The following is a 25,547-nucleotide window of genomic DNA, read 5'->3' on the forward strand; positions in this document are numbered from 1 at the left end:
ATGACAGTGCATATATTGTTTGCATATTTTATATTCATATTCCTATCTTAGAAAAGAGGAATATATTAGAAAAGAAGTTTTGTTAGTATTCGTTTCTCTCTGTCTGTGTCACACAGACACACACACAGACACACACACATGCATACAAGTTTAGCAACAACATTCAGCTTTTTTTAACATCTAACTCCAATTTATCTAGATGTATTCTTTCAAATTAATAAAAAGTAAAGTGATATCATGCTGTTCAACAGAGCAAGTTTCACATTTGCGTAATTGCATGAGTGTGGCTAGAAATACAATATATACCCAAAGCATTTATTTTCATGCTACACACGTGTTTCTATAAATGTTAAAGTTAAAATAACTTTTATAGTATAATTAGCAGCAATAATATTCAAATTGTAGACGTGAAATGCTGGGTAATGTTTTATTTTTTCTAGAATTTGTATAATCTCAGTCGTCAATTTATGTTCAAACAGATTGTAGGCAGCTAGACACTTTTCCTCTGCCTCCATTCAGAGAAATTAGAGGCTGAAAAGCCCTATCAAGTAAAATTTCAGTCAAGATGATTAAGAACATCAATGAACAAATAAATTTACCTAACTATATTTTTTAAAAAACACAAACCTTAAAATGACAACCATAAATATTATAGTAGTTAATAATAAAACAGTAATATTATTTCAAAATTTACCACAAAGCTACTGTAATCAAAACAGTCTAATAAGGATATAAGGATAGGCACACAGACATTTTGATTAATAGAACACAAATAAGATTCCCCAAATAACCCTTATATTTCTATCAATGGATTTTTGAAGATAAATAGTGTTGAAACAACTGGCTATCCACATACAAAATAATATAGTTGGATGCCTACCATATATGAAAATTAACTAAAAATGAATCAAAAATCTATAAATATAGAAGTAAAAACTATAAAACTCTCAGAAGAAAATACAGGCATAAATATGTGTGCTTTCGGATTAGGCAATCATTTCTTAGATATAACACCAGAAGAGCAAGAAACCAAAATACAAACAAATACATTTGACTTCCTCAAAATGAAAAACATTTGCTTCAAAGCATGCCATCAAAAAAGTGAAAAGACAATTCACAGAATGGAAGAAAATTTTTTCAAATCATATATCTAATAAGAATCCAATATCCAGAATATATAAAGAATTATTATAACTCAATAATAAAAAGACAAATACAAATATCTCAAGATGGGCAAAGGATTTGAATAGATATTTCTCCAAAGAAGCTATATGAGGGCCACCAAGTACATGAAAAGATGCTCAACATCATGAGTCATCACCAGAAAAATGCACATCTCAAAAATCATTAGAGATGTGGTATCTCCACAAGAAGATACCACTTCACACTCACTAACATGGCTATAATCACAAAGATTAAAAAAAAAATAAGAATTAGCGAAGATGTGGAGAAACTGGAATCTTCACACTGCTGGAGGGAAAGAAAAATGGTGTATTAGTATTAGAAAATAATTTGGCAGTTGCTCAAAAAATTAAACATAGGGTTACCATGCAACTAAATGATTCCACTCCTTGGTGAACTATACCCAAGACAAATGAAAACATAAGTTCATGAAAAAAAAAACCTGTGTACTAATGCTCATGGTAGCATTATTCATGATTGACAAAAAGTAGAAACACCCAAATATCCATCAAGGGATGAATGAATAAACAAAATGTGGTATATGCATAAAATAGCATATTATTCAGCCATAAAAAGAAATGAAATGTTGATAAATGCTACAACATTTATAAGCCTCAAAAATAGTATGCTAAAGAAAAGAAGCCAGGCACAAAGGTCACATATTATATAATTCAGTCTGCATAAAATGTCCACAATAGGCAAATCCCTGGAAACACTGTGCAGACAGTAAGCCTAGAGATGACAAAATTGGAGAATGATTGCTAATATGTATGGGGTTTCTTTTGGGGGTAAGGAAAATATTCTGGAATTAGATAGTGGTCATAGTTCCACAACCTTGCAAATATTCTAGAAACCACTATATTGTACACTTTAAAAGGGTGAATTTTATGGTATGTTAATTATATTTCAATAAAAATGCAAAAGTATTATTAAAATGATACAATTTGGAATAAAAATCTAAGGAACTATTAACACTAGGTGAAATCTCGGATGCTTCTTCATAAACGGACAATCTCTGAGGTTGAGTCAACAGCTGATGGTGAACATTTCCTTTGATCTGAGGCGCTTCCAGGATATATTCACAACTCAGCTTCTGTGGCTCTTTAGATCATTTGGTATTTCATATGCTTATCCTACCATATTCACACTCTTTTCTCTGAAATTTAGAGGCTTAAGAAATCTGCTTTTTCTAGGAAAAGACATTCATCTGTTTTTGCTTCCTAATGGCCATAGCATATAATAGAGAGACACATCATTATCATCCAACCTCCACACCTGCCACCTTCTCCTATTGTTTTCCCTATCCTTAGAAGCCAGCAACCTGAATTAAAGCCAATTTCAATGACACTTTTAAAGTTGTCTAACAACCAGATTCTTCCAAGGCTATTTCCATATTCTAAGTGTGTGGACATTTTCACCATGAACATTCAAACACAGCCACCTCTTTGTTCTCTCCATGACCACCAACCTAATAGAGCTGCCACACACAACCTCTCCTGGTCTCTGAAGACAAACTTCTGATGCCTTGTAATTCATCTTTTCCATCTCCGTTTCACTTAATTCTAACCTCCGAGATTGTTAACGACCTCCTAATGGCCAAAGCCAGTAGATTTTCCCAAGTTTTGATACTAATTTTCTTCTCTGAAGAATTTAATACTGTTTAAAAAGCCACTAGCTCCAAGTTGTCATTTTCTCCTTTAACTAAGATTGTCAAAAAATAAAAAAATGTAGCTGATGTTTCTTCACTGTTCTGTCTCTAATGCACAAAAGCTTTCTTGGAGTAGTGAGTCAGGCGCTAGAGACGTTAAATATATGTATCATACGTAATAGCTGTTTGATCACAGGCAAACTAACTTCTCAGAGTCACAACAACTTTTTTCTGCAAATCGGGTGTTTTTCAGAGTTTCTATAAAAATGATATGACATCTTACATATGAATTTATTATCACTAGCCTGGCACATAAATGGTAGATTTTTTTGCTATAATTAGTATTATTTTATCATCTTCACCACTATTATTATAACCTCCTTTATAATAATTAACTTTGAAGTCTCTCTCTCCAGTTCTGCCCTCTTTTCCAAGCTCCTGTAGAATTCTCTGCTGGATAGAACTATGAGTGTTCAACCTACTTCCACCTACTCTCTGTCCATCCAAAGTGCATCTGATCATCTTTGTCAGGTACCAAGAAACACCACTACTTCACTGATGACATCACCATCTTCACAGTTATATGGTTTGAAAGCCTGGTTTCAGCTTTCATTCTTTCTTACTTTGGGGAAAAAATGTATTCCCAAGTTTACTCAACTATGTCTCTGCAATATTTCTTAAGTGCACCCCTGCCCTCCATTTCCACACAGAAAGGAGGCCGGGCCCTTGTTATTTCTCACTTTCGTCAGTGGTTCTCAGACGTGGCAAAATATCGCAATCAAAATCCAGATCCTTGGAACCACCCCACATCTACCCAATCATAAACTCCAAAGAATAAGGCCTAGAACTCAACCGTATTGAAAAGTTCCCAAGCGATTCACATAAACTGCCAGATTTTGAAATCAATGGCACATATCAGGAAAGCACTCTCTGACAGTCTAATTCCAGTATCAGCTGTTTTCAATGTTTCTTTTTACCCAGTAATGCCAGCTATATTCTTTAGAAAGTTCAGCTTCTCAAATCACTGCTCTAAAACACTCTCTACCTCTCCACTATCTACAGAGTAATGTTCAACCTTAATTATTCAGCATTCATTCATCAAACTTTTAAGCACCTACAATAATAGGTGCTGAGTCTATGAAAACCGAGGATAAAATTCGTGAGTGGTTAACCATCTAAAGATGGGAAGAGAGTGATGTGATGGGAGGAGACAGAGAAAGAGAGGAGAGAGAAAGGAGGAGAGAGTACCAGCATTTATTCAATATCTCTATCCTGCTAGCCAAAGGATCTACACTTGGGATTAATTTTCTTCTTAGTTTGGCACTCAAGGCCACCACTGTCAGGTTTCATTCTTATTCACCACCGTTACCCAAGCTCCAATGAAAATAAAAAGCTCCCACTTTTTCCACAAAACCTCTGAGTCTTTGTGCATGTAAGTTTGGGCTCATAGTAGGCTCTTGGGGTAGAAAGACTTTCCCTATACGATCTGATTTCCTTGTGTCCAAATCCTTGTCATCGTTCATGTCCCAAGTAAGCCAATCCTGATTGACCAAACAGAAAATTAGTGCTCTGAGTACCAAGTACTCTATAAGGAACTGAGGACCTTCTCCCACACACAATAAATATTTTACATTTGTTATCTTTCCTATTACACTGCAAGTCCCTATAGGGAAGGATTCATAATGGCTCTTTCATTGAATCTTTACAGCACTACTCTATATCATAAAAGCTTTAAACTAATGAATATAAACAGATAGAGCAACAAATAATGAATACTTTCATAAAACCTGAATTCTTGAACCTATTAGGAGTGTTATCAGACCAGAAGTTTACTAAGATGATATTACTGATATAAAATAATAGCTGATTAAATTATAGTTAATAATGAGATATGCAGTCATTTTTGCATCACTAAATGGCAGAATCAATCTGTAAAAATATATCATGTTCAGTATTGAGTTAATTAAGAATTGTGGGCATGTTTAGTTTTAAACTAAGCTTTTATTAGCCCAGGAAACTACCTAAACATACTAAGAATATTATCTAAATTTATGTAGAGAAATCTACGCAGAACTAGAATATGCTGATAACCATAGTCTGGTCTAAAATGTGGAAGTGTCTCTTTGTGAATGTTTAATATATGTATAAATCTCTATGTGTGTAAAGGCTCTGGAGATTCTGTACAATGCTGTGAAATATGTATTATATTTAAAAATAAAACAACATCAAGCTCAACTCTCACCAGGAGATTCCTATGCACAGCTAAAAAGATAATTCTACTAAATGGAAAGTTTTCATTTAATTAGGTTCAGTAGCACAGTAGTACCCTGACAAAAATAACAGATGTCAATACCATTTTAAGAAGCCAATCCTATGTAGACACACCTGCAGAGAAGCCAATTCATCTCAATATATGAATCCAGGGTGAAAACAATTGAATTATATTATGGATTTTAGAGTTGCACCAGTTCAAACGGATTATGTCACCATAAGCCAAGTCATCATTTTGAAAGAAGAAAGCCAACCAAATCTAAAGAAGTTAATAGAATTTTCCAAGGGTTTAGTACATTCCCTAAAAGTCTTCCATACAGAGAACAGGTAGTTCAAAGTTTAGGTAAAAGAATGGAAATGAGACAATTAGAACAGCATTGACTTTAAAACTAAATAGGCAAATTTTAAGTGTAGGTCATTTTTTTTAAACTAAAGAAATCTAAACAGTGAATTACATTTAATTTTCAAATAGGCACCTCTGCTAGCTCCTCCAAGATGTCACTTGTGGATACTAGCTTAAATTCCAGCATTCAGAGCTCACCCATCACATTCTGCTTCCAATTTCTGAAATGAAGTACAACTCACATAATACACAGCAAGAAAATAAATGTATACATCAGAATTAAGAGGGCCACTTTAGGCCCTGAACTCTCTTTACAGGTGAAAGTTGTAAGTTATGAAATAAAGATAACTCTGCCATAATTTAATTTTATGTATTGAGGGCTATTTGGAGCATAATAAACAACAAAAAAAATGACCTATTCTACTTTCCACAGGGGACAATAAAAGAAGAAATTAGCTTAAATTCCAGCAACAGAGATTTGGGTTAGATATGAGAAAGAGTTCCCTGACAGTGAATGCTGTAAGGATCTAGAGTAGGCTGCCCAAAAAGGCTGTAGAATTTCCTTCTCTGAAGATCTTTAAGAATCAGAAAAAATGCAAGCATGTAGGGTAGCTTAGGAGACAGAAAAAGATGGGTAAATTAAGTGATTCAAAAAGGTACTTCTGATTTATTTCCTATGTTTTAAAACTAGTAATTCAAATAAATCTTATATTGACTGTCTCCAATAAAAATGAACATTTCCAAACACTGCTTTACCAGTTCCAAATTTAAAAACTGAGGCTCAAAGAGGTTACATAAACAATTAGGCGAGGCAGTATTTACAGCTAGGCTTCCCTGATTCTAAATTCCATTTAATGGCACTATTTTACATATAAGAAGACAAAAGGTGTTAACAATTTTGTCTTTATATTGACAAATAGCTAGGATGTTACGGGCTGCACTTCAGAGAGGCATGCTTAAGCGCTAAAACCTTCTGAACACACACATTTCCTGCACAACAATGTAACTAAGAATGTATCAGGGGACTGGCTTCAATTCAAAAAACTAGAAACCATCATCATCATCTCACATTTGTTGATGCACTAGACGAAAAAGGCAGCTACATCTTCCTCTTTTCATATACATGGTGAACCAAGAATAAAAGTGCTAGCTAGGGTCAGTACACATAATGTTTCAGTCTGCTAAGGAGGTCTAAGTCACCGCTATAAAATCTTCTGTGAACCAGGTAAATTTACATGGAGGAAATCCTCTGATCCTCAACTAGGGGTTGATCCCTAACCCTTCCCAGTTACTGAACAAATGCATGAAACCCTGCCAATGGTGATAGGACAGAATGAGAGAATAAAGAGGGCTCAATATAAATCTATCATTATTATATTAACAAGCCATTATTACTAGAAAAATAACTTCTAGAACTTGTTTCATTAATGAGTCAGCAGAATCTTCGATTTATACAGAGGAGAATATATTACTCAATCATAAAAATAAGGCAACAGAAAATTAAAAATGAACTATAGTCGAATTCTCTTTGAAACTTGAAGTTAATGTATTTTGACAATAATCTAATTTTAAAAAGGTACCTTTGCAAAAATTATAATGGACCCATTTATAGAACCAAAATGGTATCCGAACAAGTAAAATTCTTATATTTCAATGAGAAATTAAATCCTTAAAACTGCCAACAAAAATATTTATATTTTTCACATTTGTTTACTTACTCAGCTCAGTCATTGAATAAGGAGCTGTACAAACTTTTCCTTTAGTCAAGGTCAATGGGTAACACTGAGATGTGTTTGAAGTATGAACACTTCTTGTATCTTTTGAGTAATTATGGTATCATTGACCTTGGTAAAACCTAATGTGAAATACTGTTGCCAAGTGGAAATGGCACATAACTAAGAATAAGAAATTCAATGCTCTAGTCAGAATTCTACTCATGATACAGAATACAGTTCACTATAAATCTGTTTCTTGCATGAAATCTTTTAATAGCATTTGAGAATAAAATAATATATTCTAACACAATTCAAATAAAATAGAGCAGTTGAAATGTTAAAACACAAGAAATTTCTTAAATGAGATCCATGATTGCCTCTTCTAAATTTGTAGTATGTAAACTCATATTAATTATTGAAACTTACAACATGAATGAAAGCTTTTGAAGTAAAACTGTCTTATTCCTTTATGTGACACCAGTTTCACTCTCACCTTTCTCCCCCCATTCAAGAGGATGCTTTTGAGGGAAAGGCTCAGGGTAGGGGCTACTGGGTGTTTTCTCAGCTACACTACATTCCAGTGTATGGCCTTATTCAATAATTTTCACATTTTGCTTTTGAAAAGGCAAGGGCAAATTTTCCAAGAAAGGGGAAAAGTGACAGAACAGTTTTTTGTCACCTAGGAAGCCTAAGGATGTCACCTGCATTTCAATTTGCATAAAAAGTAGGACCCACAAAGGAATGTGCCCTAAGGCAAAAAGGAGTACTAGACTCTTGATTGTGAAATCTGCTCCTAACTCCTAATAAACTTTAAGCCAGGTGGGTGGCAATGGTCTTTAGCCTCTAGGGGCTCTTTTGTTTTTCATCTTGAAAATGAGCAAATGCAATTAAATGGCTTCTAAATGGCCTTTAAAATATCCTGATACCAACTATCAATAGGCTTAATACCCATTTTGCTCTGTTTGGATTTTCTATTTCATGCCTCTTGGATAGGACAGGTAAATTCCAAAGAAGGAAAACAAAAAATAAGAAAACCATGACCACGGAAGTATCACCATTCTCCTCATTTATGAAATAATGACAATAATCTCCATTTCTGTGGAACTGTTTTAAGAAGAGGACTAATTTAATAGAGTGTCTAGCACAATTTGATGTTGGGTATGAGGTGTCTGGAGCCTTCTATCCTAATGATCTAGTTTTTACTTTTTATAGAGGTATTCCTGTAGGAACCTTGGCAATCTAACAGACATTGGATCCAGAATCACTGAGCTTTTTGAAATATCCTATGGCCTGGCAATGGGTATGACAAAACTGTCTTAATAATTAGATGTGTCAGTCCCACTGGAAGATAAGCTTTAGAATTACCCCTAAGCTAATGTAAGTGCTCTCTACAGTACAGTGTATAAAATTATATGGTAATAGTATATAGCATATGTCCTCTCATAATTTTCAGTATCTCCTTCTATAGTTCTTTTCCCAAACAGTCCTAAGGAAGATATTGTGATCAATTAATACAAACTAACCTTGAGTGATTTTCTTCAAATGATGTTGCAAAGTCATTTACCTCAATATGTAGAAAACTTTCATATCAGTTCCAATATGTATTCTGAGTCACTCAAATAAAGATTTGTGTTTAAAAAAAAAAAAAAGTTTTATGTGCCATCAGGCATCGATGGCTATTAGAGGGGCCAGCACATGAGTGATAAGCAATTCTCCATCCACGTTTGCTAAATGGAGACAAAGCTTTACATTCACAGATCATTGCATGCAAGAATGATACAGCAGATCAAATGTAACAATTCCACAGACCAAATCTATTTGTAGTGTGAAAGGAAAACAAAAACCTTGGGACCCAAACTCACTTTGCCAAATGGAAAAGGCTTGAGAACTGAGTTGCAAAACTGCCTCCTATTTTGTTCCTAAGTAGATAGCTGCAAAGATAGAAGTCCACATACCTACCCAGGTGGCCTCCCTTAAAATGTGCTGACAAGAAAATTCTTTGTGAGCCCCAAGATATTTACCCTATTTTATGGTTTGTATTTGTGTCCCCACCCAGACCTCATATTGATTTGTAATCCTCAGTGGTAAAAGGCGAAGTTTGGTAGGAGGCGAATGGATCAAGAGGGCAGACGTCCCCCTGTTTTTCTCATGATAGTGAGTGAGTTCTCACGAGATCTGGTTGTTTAAAAGTGTATGGCACTTCACTATCTCTTCCTCCTTCTGCAGCCATATAAGATGTGCCTGCTTCCCCTTTGCCTTCCATCATAATTGTAAGTTTCTTGAGGCCACTCCAGCCATGCTCCATGTTAAGCCTGTGCAACTGTGAATGAATTAAACCTTTTTTCTTTATAAATTACCCAGTCTCTGGTAGCTCTTTATAGCAATGCAAAAACAGACCAATACAGAAAATTCATACCAGGAGTGGAGCATTGCTGTAAAGACACTTGAAAATGTGGGCCAGGCGCGGTGGCTCAAGCCTGTAATCCCAGCACTTTGGGAGGCCGAGACAGGCGGATCACGAGGTCGGGAGATCGAGACCATCCTGGCTAACCCGGTGAAACCCCGCCTCCACTAAAAAATACAAAAAACTAGCCGGGTGAGGTGGTGGGCACCTGTAGTCCCAGCTACTTGGGAGGCTGAGGCATGAGAATGGCGTGAACCCAGGAGGCGGAGCTTGCAGTGAGCTGAGATCCAGCCACTGCACTCCAGCCTGGGCGACAGAGCGAGACGCCGTCTCAAAAAAAAAAAGAAAAGAAAAAAAGAAAAAAAAAAAAGAAAATGTGGAAGCAACTTTGGAACTAGGTAATGGGAAGAGGTTGGAACAGTTTGGTAGGTTCAGAAGAAGACGGGAAGATGTGAACAAGTTTGGAACTTCCTAGAGACTTGTTGAATGGTTTTGACAAAAATACTGACAGTGATATGGACAGAGATGAACAAGCTGATGAGGTCTCAGATGGACAGGAGGAACATATTTGGAAATCTGAACTTGAGAGTAATGATTTAGGGTATCAGGGGAAGAAATGTCTAAGCAGCATAATATTCAAGATGTTGCCTGCCTGCTTTTAGCAGTGTATGCTTATATTCAAGAGCAAAGAAATGATTGGGAACTGGAACTCATATTTAAAAGGGAAGCAGAGTTGTAAAAGTTTGGAAAATTTGCAGCCTGGCCATGTGGTAGAAAAGAAAAACCCATTTTCTAAGAAGGAATTCAAGCCAGCTGCAGAAATTTGCATTTGTAAAGAGGAGCCAAATGTTGATAGCCAAGATAATGGGGAAAAGTCCTTGAAGGAATTTCAGAGACTTTTGTGGCAGCCCCTCCCATTACAGGCCTGGAGGCCTAGGAGGGAAAAACAGCTTTGTGGGTCAGGCCCTGGGCCCCACTGCTCTATGCAGCCTCAAAAAATAATGCCTGGCATTGTGGTCGCTCCAGCTCCAGCCTTGGCTAAAAGGGACCAAGTAGCAGCTCAGGCTGTTGCAACATAGGGTGCAAGCCAAAAGCTTTGGTGGCTTCCATGAGATGTCAAGCCTGAGCGTGTGCAAAGTGTGAGACCTGAGGCTTGGGAGCCTCTATCTAGATTTCAGAGGATGAATGGAAATGCCCGGATGTCCAGGCAGAAGTCTACTATGGGACAGAGCCCTCAGGGAGAACCTCTACTAGAATAGTGCAGAGAGGAAATGTGGGACTGGAGCCCCCACACAGAGTCCCCACTGGGGCACTGCCTAGTGGAGCTGTGAGAAGAGGGCCACCATGCTCCAGACCCTAGAATTGTAGATTTACTGACAGCTTTCACCGTGTGCCTGAAATAGCTGCAGACACTCAATGCCAGCCGGTGGAAGCAGCCAAGGGGGCTCCCAGTGCCTTGGGAGCCCACCTTTGTGTCACTGTGGTCTGGATGTGAGCCATGGAGTCAAAGATTACTTTGGAGCTTTTAGGTTTACTGATTGTCCTGCTGGATTTCAGACTTGTATGGGGCCTGTAGTCCCTTTGTTTGGGTGGATTTTTCCCTTTTGGAATGGGAGTATTTAGCCAATGCCTGTACCCACATTGTATCTTGGAAGTAACTAAATGGTTTTGATTTTACAGGCTTATAGGCAGAAGGGATTTGCCTTGTCTCAAATGAGATTTTGGACTGTGGATTTTGAGTTAATGTTGGAATGAGTTAAGACTTTGGGGGTATGTTGGGAAGGCAGGAATGTATTTTGAAATGTGAGAAGAATGTAAGACTTGGGAGGGGCCAGGGGTGAAATTATATGTTTTGGATTTGTGTCCCCACTCCAATTTCATGTCAAATTGTAATCATCAATGTTGGAGGAAGAGCCTGTTAGGAGGTGACTGGATCATGGGGGCAGACTTCCCCCTTGCTGTTCTCATGATAGTGAGCAAGTTCTCACAAGATCTGGTTGTTTAAAAGTGTACAGCACCTCCCACTCCCTCTTCTTCCTTCTCCGTCCATGTAAGATGTGCCTGCTTCCCCTTCACCTTCCACCATGATTGTAAGTTTTCTGAGGCCTACCAAGCCATGCTTCATGTACAACCTGTGGAAATGTAAGTCAATTAAACTTCTATTCTTTATAAATTACCCAGTCACAGGTAATTCTTTATAGCAATCTGAGAATGGACTAATACACCCTGTAACAGAGTTCTGCTGAATTTCACTATGACAATGTAAATTAACAGCTTATCTCCACAGTTTTGGGACAAAGACAGGTGTAGAAGTTATCCTTCTGCTATCACCTGAGACAAATGTATATTGACTGCTCCCTTGACTCTGTATTTACTTTATCTTATGTACAAATGCAATTCTCTGAGCACACTCCTTTCACATGTAAAATGTGGATTCAGTGAATACTAATCAAAACCTTAAAAATAATGTAACCACCTGCCTCTTTTATCTACCCTCCCCCATTTTTCCCTTTCTTCTTTTCCCTGTTGCCTTCTCTTTTGCCTTTAAATACTGAGGTCCTCAAAATCTCTTTGGAAGAAGCACAGACAATCACAGATGTTCCTGAGGTTTTGTTTCTTTTTCCCAGGTGCATCCTCAACCTTGACAAAATAAGCTTCCAAATTTGATAGAGACTCACCTCAATCTTTTTCTTTGGTTTGCAGCAGATATATAGTGACAAATAGTATAAAATATGAAAACAGACACAGATACATGGACAAGTTGCGAATTTTTCTTTTTCTATAGTAATAGTTTTTATTTATTGAAATGTTTCTTATTAACTTATCAAGTTATCACAGATTCCATTATTCTCTATTCCTCCACTCTTAGGCAATGAACCTGTGGTTAATATTCCCTATAAAGGTCTTTAGATGTAGTGGGAAGGGCAGAGCAGTCCTTGGAGGCAGACCTGAGTCCCAACTGCAACTCTCCCATTCATCAGCTAGGTGACTGTGGGTATATTAGGTTTCTCGTCTACGTTTCAGTTTATTCACATTGTAAGGACTAAAGGAACTATCCAGTGCTACGGGAACATAGCAGAGATTCAAACAATGCTAGAAATCCAAACCCTGCTCACAATGCATGGTATTTGGTATAAAAAGATACTGAATGAATGAATAAAGAATGAGTAAATGAGTGTTGCGCTTAATACAGATGTAACGGTCATACAACTGGGGTGATATCTGGGCATTTTCATATTTGGTCTTCTCATCTACAATATTTCTTTACTTTTATTTCATAATGATCTGCCATTGCAATTTGCCTATGGCTATGGAGTGGATGACGTGGTGTGAGGCCTACATCCTCCTTTCAGTACCAAGATACTGATTCCCTCACATGCTAAGAGTGACATATACCAGTGGCTCATTGCTGAGTCTCCCTCTGGAAATTGTCTTTGACTGCAGAAATGTGCCTTGCCCAGAGTCATGGCCTCTTCCCAAGGAAAGACAGCATCCAATGACTGCTCAATTTAAAGGTTCGAAGTTCTAGCCCTTTTACCTTAAAAAGAGTAACTCTGAAGAACCATTTCAGCTCCAGAACTCCCAAGGGTATCAGCTGAGGATCATAAAGATAACCAAACAGTGCAGAAAGGGGAAATTCAGACATTTTGAGAATTGTTAGAAACAGAGTTTCACTTGACATTGATATCCAGGGAACTGAAACATCATTGCACTCCCTCCCTCGCCCCCTACCTCTAATTAGATTGGAAAATGTAAGAGAGTCAGGCAATAAATGGAGTTTCAGCCCAGTTCTGGCTCATAGTGGGTCTACTAGGTAAGGATTTAGCCAGTGATTATTTTACTGACCCTTATATAATTAAAACAAACATACCTGTAAATAGCAGAACTCTCAGTTTGGCTCTTTGGTGTTAAAGTCAAGCATAAGTCTCAGATATTGCCCTCCGCCTTGTTCTTTTAAAATAGTATATCAAAAACAATATCATATAACAGGAGAAACAGCAGATAAAGAAACCAGGGGTAGTGGTCCTCCCATGATATCTCCAATTAATTTACCATCTGGCACTACAAAAAACAGATGAGTCCTGACAGATGACAGTAAACTTCCACAAACTAAACCAAGTAGTAATCCCAACTGCAGCTTCAGTGTCAGATGTGGTATTTTTTTTTATTATGACAAATTAATATAGCTTCATGTATTTAGCCATTGAGCTAATTAATATATCATTTCCAAAATACTGGAAAGGAGTTTTGTAGCAGTTCATAGTTACATGACAAAGAAAAGAGTATATACTACAATCTGGCACTAGGGTTACACCAATTCTCTAGTCTTTTGTCATACTGAACTCTAAAGGGATCTAAACCATCCTGGATGTTCTGCAAAACATCACATTTGTATACTATGTAAATGACTGTAAATTAATTGGACCAGATGAGCAAGCAGAAAGTGCAATGCTTTGGATTAAGCTCATTCCATGTGTGTGAATACTGCCCCAACCCATGTGCTAAGAGGCATGAAAATTATAAGAACCAGGGAAAGTATATAATAAAGCTCCACCAAAAGACATTTAAATTCTATTTGTTGATAAAACACTCTATTGGCCAAACCAAGTTTCTAATCCCTATATCATTTTAAAATGATATAACTGAAGAATGAAGAGATAATTTGAAATAATTAAGATAGAATTCAGCCTTACCTTACTTCTGAGAAATTTGTTTTTGGATGGGTAATCAGAACTAAGCCTGAGTTTCTTAAGTATTAGTATGCACTGTATGCCCTGTGGACACATAATCATTAAGCGGCAACGGAACTTCATCAAAATGAACAGCTTTTATTTGAAAGATACTTCTATGTGGGTTGGCAGCATCAGACAGGGGTCAGCTCAAGTGCCTGGGATTGTGAGTTGGGTACATGATGAACAAAGTGACATGGAGAAGGCTGCAGCAGCTGGCCCATCATACATGTAAGTCAGGTAAAGAGGAGCAGACACTGTGGGGCAGGCCAGGCCAGCTGAACCTGGCCCAACAGAGAGTGTTGCATTCACAGAATTCTCCACTTACTCAAGAAATTAGAGAAGGGAATATGGAAGCTGACTCATTAATGGTCCAGTCCCAGACATGGATTGCCTTCTAGGATATGGTTGTAGACTTCACCAAATTCACTTCTCAGCAGACCATATACAAATAAGTGATGCGTTAGTACTATAAGAAGCTAGTTTCCTTTGATCAACTTCCCAAACAGATGTGATTCTCTAGATGGAGAAAGGTGAAAAATCATAGCTGGTGGAGACTTGGTCAGATTCACCAAGAGACCTGGCCAGATTCAGTGACTATCATGGAAATCAAATCATCAATTTCTATCAATAGCATTTCTGAAGATAAACAATTCTATGACATTAAAATGGAAGAAATGGAAAGGAATGATTTCTCATATTTGTCATTAAAAATGGAAATGTGAAGACAAACTGGACAATTATCAGGAAAATGAGGAGAAACATTTAAGATAAGAATCATTCACACAAAACAAAGTACTTAGGAGAGTCTGTGAAAGTGATAAATACTGGGGACACTGTATCTTTCATGCTCACTAGTACTTAGATAGTATTTCCATTAAGTATGATTCAAATGTTAAAAGTTTAAATCATAATTTAGTTTAGTGGTCATCAGGCAAACTATGCCAGTAACAGTAACAATCGTACTCAAACCTTTTGTTGGAACATTCACCTGATTCAATTTGCAAGAACTCAAACAGAAGATAAACCCTACAATGATAGCGATAAGTTTCTTACTTATAGTGTATCCCTTGGTATATCCAAGGGTGTAAATAAAAAGATAAACACTATGAACATAAAGATAGAAAATTCTTCAACTGTAGTTCTCACTACATTAACATCATGTAAATCACACTGGTGAGAAACCACATGAAGGTAAATAATGCATAAGCATGTGAAAAAGTCTTTAGCTGGTTTTATCACTTTTTTTCTCTATCAGAGAACTCATACTGGAGACAAACTGTATATATGTAATCAGTGCGGAAAAGTGTTCAGCATTTTCCATGTGATAGCTTCATTAGACATGAACAAAATCATACCAGAGACAAACTCAGTGACAGTCCTGAACTCAGAAAACCTTTCAGACAGAACACTCACCTCATTATGCATTACAGAACTTTCGTAAGAGGGAGGTCTTATGAAGATAATGAATTTAGGAAGTCTTATATACAGAGATCTCATGTAATTATGCATCAGATAATTCACAATAGGATGAAATAATATAAAGACTGTAAAAAATACTTCAGTTGAAGCTGTCACCTTTTCTTCACATCAGAAAACCCTACTGGAGAGAAGTCATATGAATGACTTGATTGCGGAAAATTCTTCAGTCAGAGCTCTGACCTTATTGTGCATCAAAAAATAGAAAGAGAGCAATCAAATGAATGTTGTCAATGTAGGAGTCTTCATCTAAAAGAATAACTTCATAAAGCATCAAACAATTTCTCATATGGGAGAGCAATTCTTAACATGCAATCATTGTGGGACGGCTTTTGTTTATATATCTAAACTTATTAGGTACCAAATGAAGCATATGAGAGAAAACACTCGCTAATACACTGAACATGGAAAATTACTCACAAAGAGTAATAAATTTATTTTGCATCAAAGAGTCATTCTGGTGAGAAGCCCTGTAGTACCTGTAGAGAAATGTTTTAAACAATATTATTATTCCTATTATGTACCAGAGAACTGGTCCTAGACAAATGCACACACACACACACACACACACGCATGCATCCATGCACATTATATTTTAGTAAACAAGTACATAAAATGTTCTTCTTTTCAGAAATTCCACAAATTTCTAAAAAATTAATTGGCCTGGAAGCACTGTTGAGGAAGGCTTAAGGCTTCAATCTGGAAAGGAATCATTACATAGGCAAGTTGAGATACAACCCAGCTTCCTTAACTTCTTCAAAATAAATAAAAATGCTATTGTAGGGAGAACTATTGCTGAGAAGACTAAAAAATGTATATAGTTATTGCAACAGAAGTTGCAATAATGTACAATCAATCAGTATTCCAGTGAGTTAATATGCCATTGCTTACTCGATTGCTCCACCCCCGGGGACAGTTGGTAGTTTTTAAACTGTTATATGTGTCTGCTATAAACCACACTTTGGTTTGTAGCAGAGCAATGTAAAGCAATCAAAGAACAACACATTTATACTACTTTTAGTACCTATTTTTAATATATTTGCATATTTAAAAAATTAAAAGAGCAGCTACAGATTATAAACAGAAGTAATTTGCCAGATAAAGGACTATAAGGAAATTACATGTTTATAACTTATTCAGTGCTACGGTAATAATAATTTGAATACAATTTTAAATATTTTTTAAAAGATGGTTTCCTTATTCTACTACAAAGGATGCTTGGATACAACTTGCTGGAAAACTTTCCCATGAACTCTAGCCTGTTTTAGGTTGGAGTTACAGTTCTGCTCTGAGACATGGTTTTAAAAGCTCCTGAGAATTTAAGGACACTAAATTCTCTTTAACTTGGGACCTAGAAAAAACACTGGATGATTCAGGGGAAGATCCCATCTGAGTGAGAGCATGTGCCTCACTCAGTATTGGCAATATTTGTAGCAAGTGTGCTCAGAGAAAAAAAACAAAGCACTCACTGTACAAGGCTAAGTCTAATGTTAGTCTTTTATCTTCCTAAAGAAAACATGGTTAAGAACCATGAGCTTGACTAAGAACTAGAGCTTGACTGCTCAGGTTCAAACCCCACCTCTTCCCCAACTAGCTGGGCAATCTTGCATATGGTACTTAGCTCCTCTGTGCCTGACTTATACACATCCGTCTTTGCTAAACTGGGATAACAGCAGTACTTACTTCATATGATTATTGTATTAAATGAGTAAATATATAAAGAGCATAGAATAATGCCCGACACATATGAAGTGCTTTATGATTCTATTTATTAATATTATAAGTATTGCTCCTATCCAATGTAATCCTGTTTGAGTACTTACATGATGAGCATAAAAAAGCAAGCTTTTACTTCACTTTCAGTCACTTCACTTTCACTCCTGATTTGCCTAAATTGGGAGTCATCAACCTGAGAAATCACTGACACCTAGTGGGTGTATGGATTCATTTGTGAAGATCAATAAACTCACTTTGAATATTTAAAAAATAGAAAAAAGAAACCAACATCCCCCAACTACACAAATGTGTTTTCATCATTTTATGACTTTAGTGTGTTTATCAAGTGTTTGATGTAATTAGGATACGAGGCCACCTGTTATGATGAAAGCCAAAAGATCAAGGAGTTAAACCAGTTCCTTTTTCTCTCGTGTAACAGTTGGCATATACATAGTTCATATTTGATGTGGCTGCTCCATATCACAGGCATGGGCTCCATCTGTGGTATTACTCTGGCATTGTCAATGTACAGCTTCCATTTTGTAATCTAGGTCCTCTTACTGTAACTCAACCGAGCCTGTGGGTAGGTAGTGGGAAAGAAGTGAAGGCATGCCACTTCTCTCTAAGCATAGGCTCTAGAAGTTGCACATAAAATTCAGCTCATGCTTTACTGGATATAACTTTCTGAAAAATCACATGTAGCTCTAAGGGAGGTTGGGACATGTATTGCACTACATCCAATTCAGTTCTATTACTAAAAAAGTATGTGAGAATGAGTAAGGGGGTTGACAACTGTCTGTGTAATGGTGTTATCATGTGATGCTGAATTTAAATATTGTGTAGATATTTGGAACTGCGAAAAAACCTGAGTCTACATGACATATGAGATTCATATTTATACAGCAATGGTTTCGCATATAAGGCATCATAATATTCATCAGAACACAGGATGTTATTAACACCCTTCTAGCATTACTGAGAGGATTAAGTGACACACTGTATCTAAAGCAGTCATTCCAGAATAGACACACAATAAAGATTCATTCTCTTCCTTTTTCTTATCTTTCTGGATAGCCCTGGACTGCTGCTCCTCCAGGTTATAATAAAACAGAACCATTATCATATGCTCCAATTGGGCAGAATGGGACTCTCTCTGCAAGTTAGATGCCCTTTGAATGGAGTTTTAAGGCTGACAGTTACTTGCTTCCTCTTCCAAAGTCAGTCTACCTGAGCTTGGAAGTTCACCCAGAGCTCAAGCAAGGGAGGCCAAGGCAATATTTCTTCATTAGGCCACTTGGGCTCTAAACACCTGCTAAGCATTTTCCTTGGGTAACCCCTATAATTTAAGAAGGGATTCATCTTCATTTTGGGTCTCATGGAAAATCAATATTCTTTGTGTCATCAAGAAAAAATTTTGATGCTAGACATATTCTTACTAAGTCTCTAAAACCCAATATAGCTATGTCCCTACACTTCCAAAAAAAGCTCATTTTCAAAAACTGCCTTTATCAGTTACACAAATTTGTCTTATCTATCTTCTATGCTACAGAGGGCCTCTGAAGTGGCACCTAGACTAGGAACTGGTATAGTTACCTTCTAGACCCCAGAAATCTTCCCATTCCCTTTACCCAAAAAAGTTTGTTTCAATAGCTTTACTTACAAAAGAAAAGAAAGCCATGTTCATGGTTTCCCAAGCCAAAACAGGCATTTTGTAGTTTGTCTTTTAGCTCAAGAGATTATGGACTGACTTCTCTACTCTTAACCTATAACTCAACGGATGTATTGCAACTACATCCTATTCATTTAAAAATTCCCCAAACCAGCTGGGTGCAGTGGCTCATGCCTGTAGTCACAGCACTTTGGGAGGCCGAGGCAGGTGGATCACTTGAGGTCTAGCATTTGAGACCAGCCTGGCTAACATGGTGAAACCCTGTATCTATTAAAAATACAAAAATTAGCCCAGTGTGGTGGCGCACACCTGTAGTCTCAGCTACTGGGGAGGCTGGGCAGGAGAATGGCTTGAACCCAGGAGGCAGGAGTTTCAGTGAGCCTAGATCGTGCCACCGCACCCCAGCTGACAGAGTGAGACGCTATTTCCAAGAAAAGTCCCCAAACCTGGATCTTGCTGACTTATTTTGTCCAACTCTTCTCCAGTCCAAGAATATTTGTTGTCTTTTCTACTTTAATATTTTATAACAAGAAATTTAAATCACAAAGTCTTTTTTATTCTTTAATATTTCCAAATTGGTGTTAATGAAATTTTGATATGATGATAAAGGTAAAAAATGGACTTTGTAAAACAGATGGACATGTTTTATTTCCAGATAGTTCTGCACTACTATATAGCCTATGAAATCATTTTCATTATAAATCATATTTTCATATATATAATCTATTAAAAGATCTGTTCATTGCTAGTGAAGCATAAAACCAACACATTAAACAAGGTCCAACTGGGTGTGATGGAAGCAGTGGAGCTACTAAAAAAAAAGTTGTCAGATTGAAAACTGTCAAAACAGTCAAAATAACAAGTGAGTCAAAAATGTATTTCTAACTGCTGGTTTTATAACCAGCAAGCTACAGCTGTCTATCTTTAAAAACAAGAAATATTTGAATTAAGGTAACATTAAATTTGCATATTAACCTTCTTAAGAAGAAAGGTACAATAATGCTTATTTACTGAAATAATACTTTGATTTCACATTTCAAAGTAAAATAAAATCCTAACACTCTTTTATACGATATCCAACTCATAATGACTGCTTTGTCTTTTTTGGATATCATATGGTTTTGTTTCAATGAAACTTTACAAATACTTTACCAAACTTCACAAACACGTTTTAAAGGAAAATTATGAACATGTTATTAGATAGTAAAAGTATAAATCAAAGATCTAATGTCAAAAGTCAATTTTACATCATAAAACAGCCAGGTTCCAGACAATTCACTTAACACTGTAAGCTAAAGTTTATGAAAACATTTCTCAAAAAGAAAAACAGAGCATTTATAAATGGTTGAAAATGATTTTGAAATTTTTGAAAACACATGAGTTCTGTTTTGAAAATGGCAGAAAATGCATACAAAGTATTATGATATTCAGTAAACTTACTAGGTCCCTCTATATTCTCATAAGTTGATACAAATTCCTAGTGGCATATTAAGCAGAGAAATGCACTACAGTTAAAAAAAAAAACAGGACATTAATATATATAAAGAAAATATTCAATTTTGACAGTTTTTAATCAGTTTACAGGAGATAGTGAAATGGTCTTACTAAAATAAATAAATGTGTGTGTGTGTGCATGTGAGATTTCCAAAATTAAAGCAGCTCCATTCTATGCTAACATTTGTAAAATAAGAATTTGCTAATAGTGCTTAAGGTACTATGCTATAACTTTATGTGCATTATCTTTAATCCTTTGTAGGTTAGTATTATCATCTCATTTTACAGATAAGTAAATTAGGGCTCAGAATGCTCATTAAACCTGCCCAGTTTTAGTGAGCAATGAAGCTGAGATTCAAATCTAGGAGTTTTGCTCCAAAGCTCAAGACAGACAAAAAAATTGAGACATTCTGTTCCAATGTCTGCAACCTAATTTTAATGCTTTTAATTCACAAGAATAAAAAAGTCAATTACATTCAAAAAGGAAAGGTAAATTTTGCTGCTTAAGTTTGCAAAACTCATAAAGAATCCTAAATAAAATAGCTATTTTAGGATAAATCTTTTACTTTTAACATCAGATAACATACTGCATTTTGTAATACAAAATTGTTTTCTTTCGATATTGAAGGGCTGAAGAAACAGCCCATACTAGGGGATGAAAGATGGGGGTTAATACCGGCAGTAGGAAATTGCAGCAGCCAGACAAAACCCTTCAGGTTATCTTGGCAAGTTTAGCAGTGCTGAGAACATTCACGCAATATATAGTACTTTCAGGCTAAAAGGTTCGGCACATTTCAGTTGCAGAAGTATAAAGCCTAGTTTTTAAAAAGCTAAAGAGAAAACAAAAAGAAATTATAAGGTCAGAAATCTTTCAGTTGAAAGCATTATTAGTTTTCTAGCATTATGAAAAATTATCATCACAAGCACCATGTCAAATATTCCATAAAAATTATGAAGACTGGGGCCGGGCATGGTGGCTCACGCCTGTAATCCCAGCACTTTGGGAGGCTGGGCGAATCACGAGGTCAAGAGATCGAGACCATCCTGGATAACATGGTGAAACCCCGTCTCTACTACAAATACAAAAATTAGCTGGGCATGGTGGCGCACACCTGTAGTCCCAGCTACTCGGGAAACTGAGGCACGAGAATTGCTTGAACCCAGGAGGCAGAGGTTGCAGTGAGCAGAGATCGTGCCACTGCACTCCAGCCTGGTGACAGAGAGAGACTCTGTCTCAAAAAAAAAAAAAAAAAAAAAATTATGAAGATTGGGGAAATGCAAATTTTAAATGTTCTAATAAGCTAAGACACCAGTCACCATTTAACCTATTTATTAATCAACTCCTAAGCCATAAGAATTTGGACTATAGGGCAGATATCTCACTCTGCAGCTAAATACATCCTTTAGTACATATTTTTACCAAGTATGAGTCTGTATATATGTATATAAGTATATGTATATATTTATACATATATGTGTAAACATTGTGTGTGTATATATATATATGATATCTGTGTGTACATATAAGAGTTCCAAAATTAAAGCAGCTCCGTTCTATTCTAACATTTGTAAAATAAGAATTTGACAAATTATTCTTGAGTGTATATATATATATATATATATACACACAAACTCATATATATGTGTAAGTACAAATATACTTACATATATAAGTATATGTTTATACTTATACACATGCACACACTTTCAAGGTTAAAAATGTTAACAAAACACACATAGAGATAAGCACAGTTACATTGCAGACTTAAAACCTAACAAAGAAATGTTTCTTTAGGACATGTCTCATGGACATTTTATACAAGGTATGAAACGCTAAATCACAAGCAAACCAATCAAAACAAGTTGATCAACACAACATTAAAATTTGACATTTAATCACACCAATCTGATAGCTATTAAATAAAAGCTACCCATTTCCAATTGTCCATACCATGTTAAGTTGTTTCAAGCATCTTATTTGGTCAAACTTACACTAAGTAGGAAAAGTTATCAACACTTCAAAGTATTTAGAAATAAACAAATCACTGAAGAGTTAAAGGGTGTCCAAAAACCACACAAAGCAAAGTCACAGAATCAAATATCTTTTTTTAAATGTATAAGTGACTTCATTAATATTTACAAAATTGAATCACATTTGGTTCACTGATATTTACCACAAAAATATTTATTTACCTTCATTGTGATAAAATCACTTATTTCATGTGCTCATTATAAATACATAACTATGACTTAAAAATGTGTTTGTCCTGTGAATCAACTAAAACAACTGAGTCATCCTACATAAAGCAAGTGGCATTCATGCCACACTTTAGCAAACATTAATGTAAATGATTACAAGAATACAATGAGGATTAGTACACTTTTGGGTGGGGAGATTTAAAGGAAGGGTAGTCCAAACAGAAATGGAGTCAGCCGATGGGCAAAACTCTGCTTCTCTTCTATGTATTTCAAGGGCATATGTTGCACTTACTCTGTGCCAGACACTGTTTAAGGTGCTCTGCAAATATCCAATCATTGATTCTTACTGTAACCCTATGAGGTAAGTAATATTGTTATGTGCATTTTATAGATGAGAAAGCTAAGGCACAGTGAGGGTCAGTCACTTGCCCAAGCTAGTAAGTGGCAGAGCCAGGTGTTGTACCTAAACACAGCCCATATCCCTAACCACTAAGTGGTACTGCTTTGAATGACCCAAAACTGCCCCCTTTGGATCCTTTTTCTCTTACTCATTCCCTTTTGTGATATAAGTGTAATCATTCTTTCATACAAAAATATATATACATAAGGTTCTGGGGAAGCACCAGCAAGCAAAAGCAGACAAGAGTTCCTGTTCTCATGAAGGTTGCAGTCTGCTGGGACAGACAGGAATTTAGGAATTATATATAAATTAGTGTGTAACTGCTGGTTAAAATAAATACTATTAAAAAGCCAGGTTTTCTTAATGCATATGACAAGAAACAAGACCTGGGTGGGGCAGTCACAGAAATACCCCCCAAAAAGGAACACTAAGCAGGAGCTCTAAATATGCTGTCATTAACCAGGTAAAGAAGGGCAGGAGCTAGAAATGTGGAGCCCCCCTAATTTCCATTTTCCCCAATAAATGAGGTCAGCCTCATTTATTGATGTGGAAGTGGAAGGACAGATAGTTCTGGTCCACAAGAGTCTTTCAAACACTGACAGGCTTGAGGTGACCAGAAAGGAAAATGAGATCACAGGATTCAACAACTGAGGGCAAACAAAGTCCCAGCTGGGGGTAAAAGTAGCATTTCCAAACCTCCCTGTTCCTGTCTCTCCAATAATAAAGGCACCCATTATTTATCACAATATAAAGATAAAATCAGAGTTATTTACAACTAACACTGTATCTGAAAGAGGGACTCGTGCAATGGCTGAATTCTTTGAGCTGCTAGAATTCACATTACTGCTTCCAAGGGCCTCATACAGTCAAAAAGGTTTACAGTGATTTAGCCTTCATGATTTACAATGAAGGTTTACAAAAAGGTTTACAATGATTTAGCCTTGGGTGCTTATTCAAAGCACCCAAGACCACAGATACCACCTTCTATCACTTCCAGCATTTTCGATGGCCTTCTCGAGGCCTTTCACACTTTCTAAACACGCTCCTGATGTAGGAAGGACAATAGAAGCCACGAGGAAAGTAAAAGTTTGAACAATTATGAATAGATCAGAAAGGTTACTTCCTGCCATTTGCATGCCTCACTCCTATTAATATATTTCCCCATAGTGTTGGTTCTGTTTTTTAATAACAGCACAACACTGCTGATTCACATTCACCATATGGTCCTCTTGGACTCCCAGGTCTCTGTCTGCTGTACTTGTGCCTGCCTAGCTAGTCTTTTCTTAACCATTATCTGTGCAATTATTTGGATGTTTTCATACCAAAGAAAAGCTTGGATTTATCCTCACTGATCTTGATTTTGATTTAAGCAGATCACTTCTCTAGGTTATTCCATTCTCAAGTATGCTGCCCTCGTTCAGGTCTTCACAAGGCCTCACCTGACTTGCTGTAAGAGACTCCTAATTGATTTATCTGCCACCACCTTTCCCAATTATGATCTTCTGTTTGCACAGTCATCATGTCATGCTTCAGACATTAGAGCACACTAATCAGACAGCTTGCCCCTGGAATAGAAATAAAGCTCAAATCTCTCAGAATAGCATTTAAGACCATATAAAATCTGTTCCCAGCCTTCTTCCGACCAAACTCTGACCCCATGTGATTTAAATATCAACCACACATGCCTACTCACCTCTCAGCAATATTCTCTAAGCTCCCCTACTTTGGGTCATGCTCTCCATTCCTATAGAATGTTACCATTTCCAGCTCTACCTGCTATTTCCACTCTTAAAATCTGCTTGATAGCAAGGCCATATCTCTGGATTTTCCCCATTCTCCCCATCCAACATGTCTCTCTGTCCTCTATGCTTCCACAGTATTTTGTATCACTATTACAATCCAGTAATTCCTCAACAATTCTAAGGATAACCAAACACCATGTTTGCAATAACCAAGGCTGGCATGTTCAAGTTCTCAACAACAACAACAATAAATAAATAAATGAAGGATTAGAGAAAAAAATCATAATAGCTTTAGTCTATAAAGTACAGTCAGTATAAGGTTTTTCAAAGATACTTGTTTCTGATATATTGTGGTTAAAAGTATACTCTGATAAGCTTTTTTTTTTCCCAAGGAATCATTTTTATTACTAATGCTGCAGCATAATTCTTCCAGAAGCTTATATGTTCACAATATTTATTAATAGGTTACAGAGTTTGAAACAACAAGTTTGAGTTTGTGTTTTTTCTTTGTTTTTTTTTTACAAACTATCTTACTGTTTTAAAACATGTTTTTGT

At 36.4% G+C, this 25,547-nt stretch overlaps 1 protein-coding gene across 2 annotated transcripts in view; it reads right to left on the bottom strand.

Moving 5' to 3' along the window:
* CTNNA2 (catenin alpha 2) overlaps positions 1-25,547 on the bottom strand; it is a 1,167,663-nt gene that overhangs the window by 1,116,891 nt on the left and 25,225 nt on the right.

The sequence above is a fragment of the Macaca mulatta genome, chromosome 13 (assembly GCF_049350105.2).
Source record: "Macaca mulatta isolate MMU2019108-1 chromosome 13, T2T-MMU8v2.0, whole genome shotgun sequence".
Classification (NCBI taxonomy): domain Eukaryota; kingdom Metazoa; phylum Chordata; class Mammalia; order Primates; family Cercopithecidae; genus Macaca; species Macaca mulatta.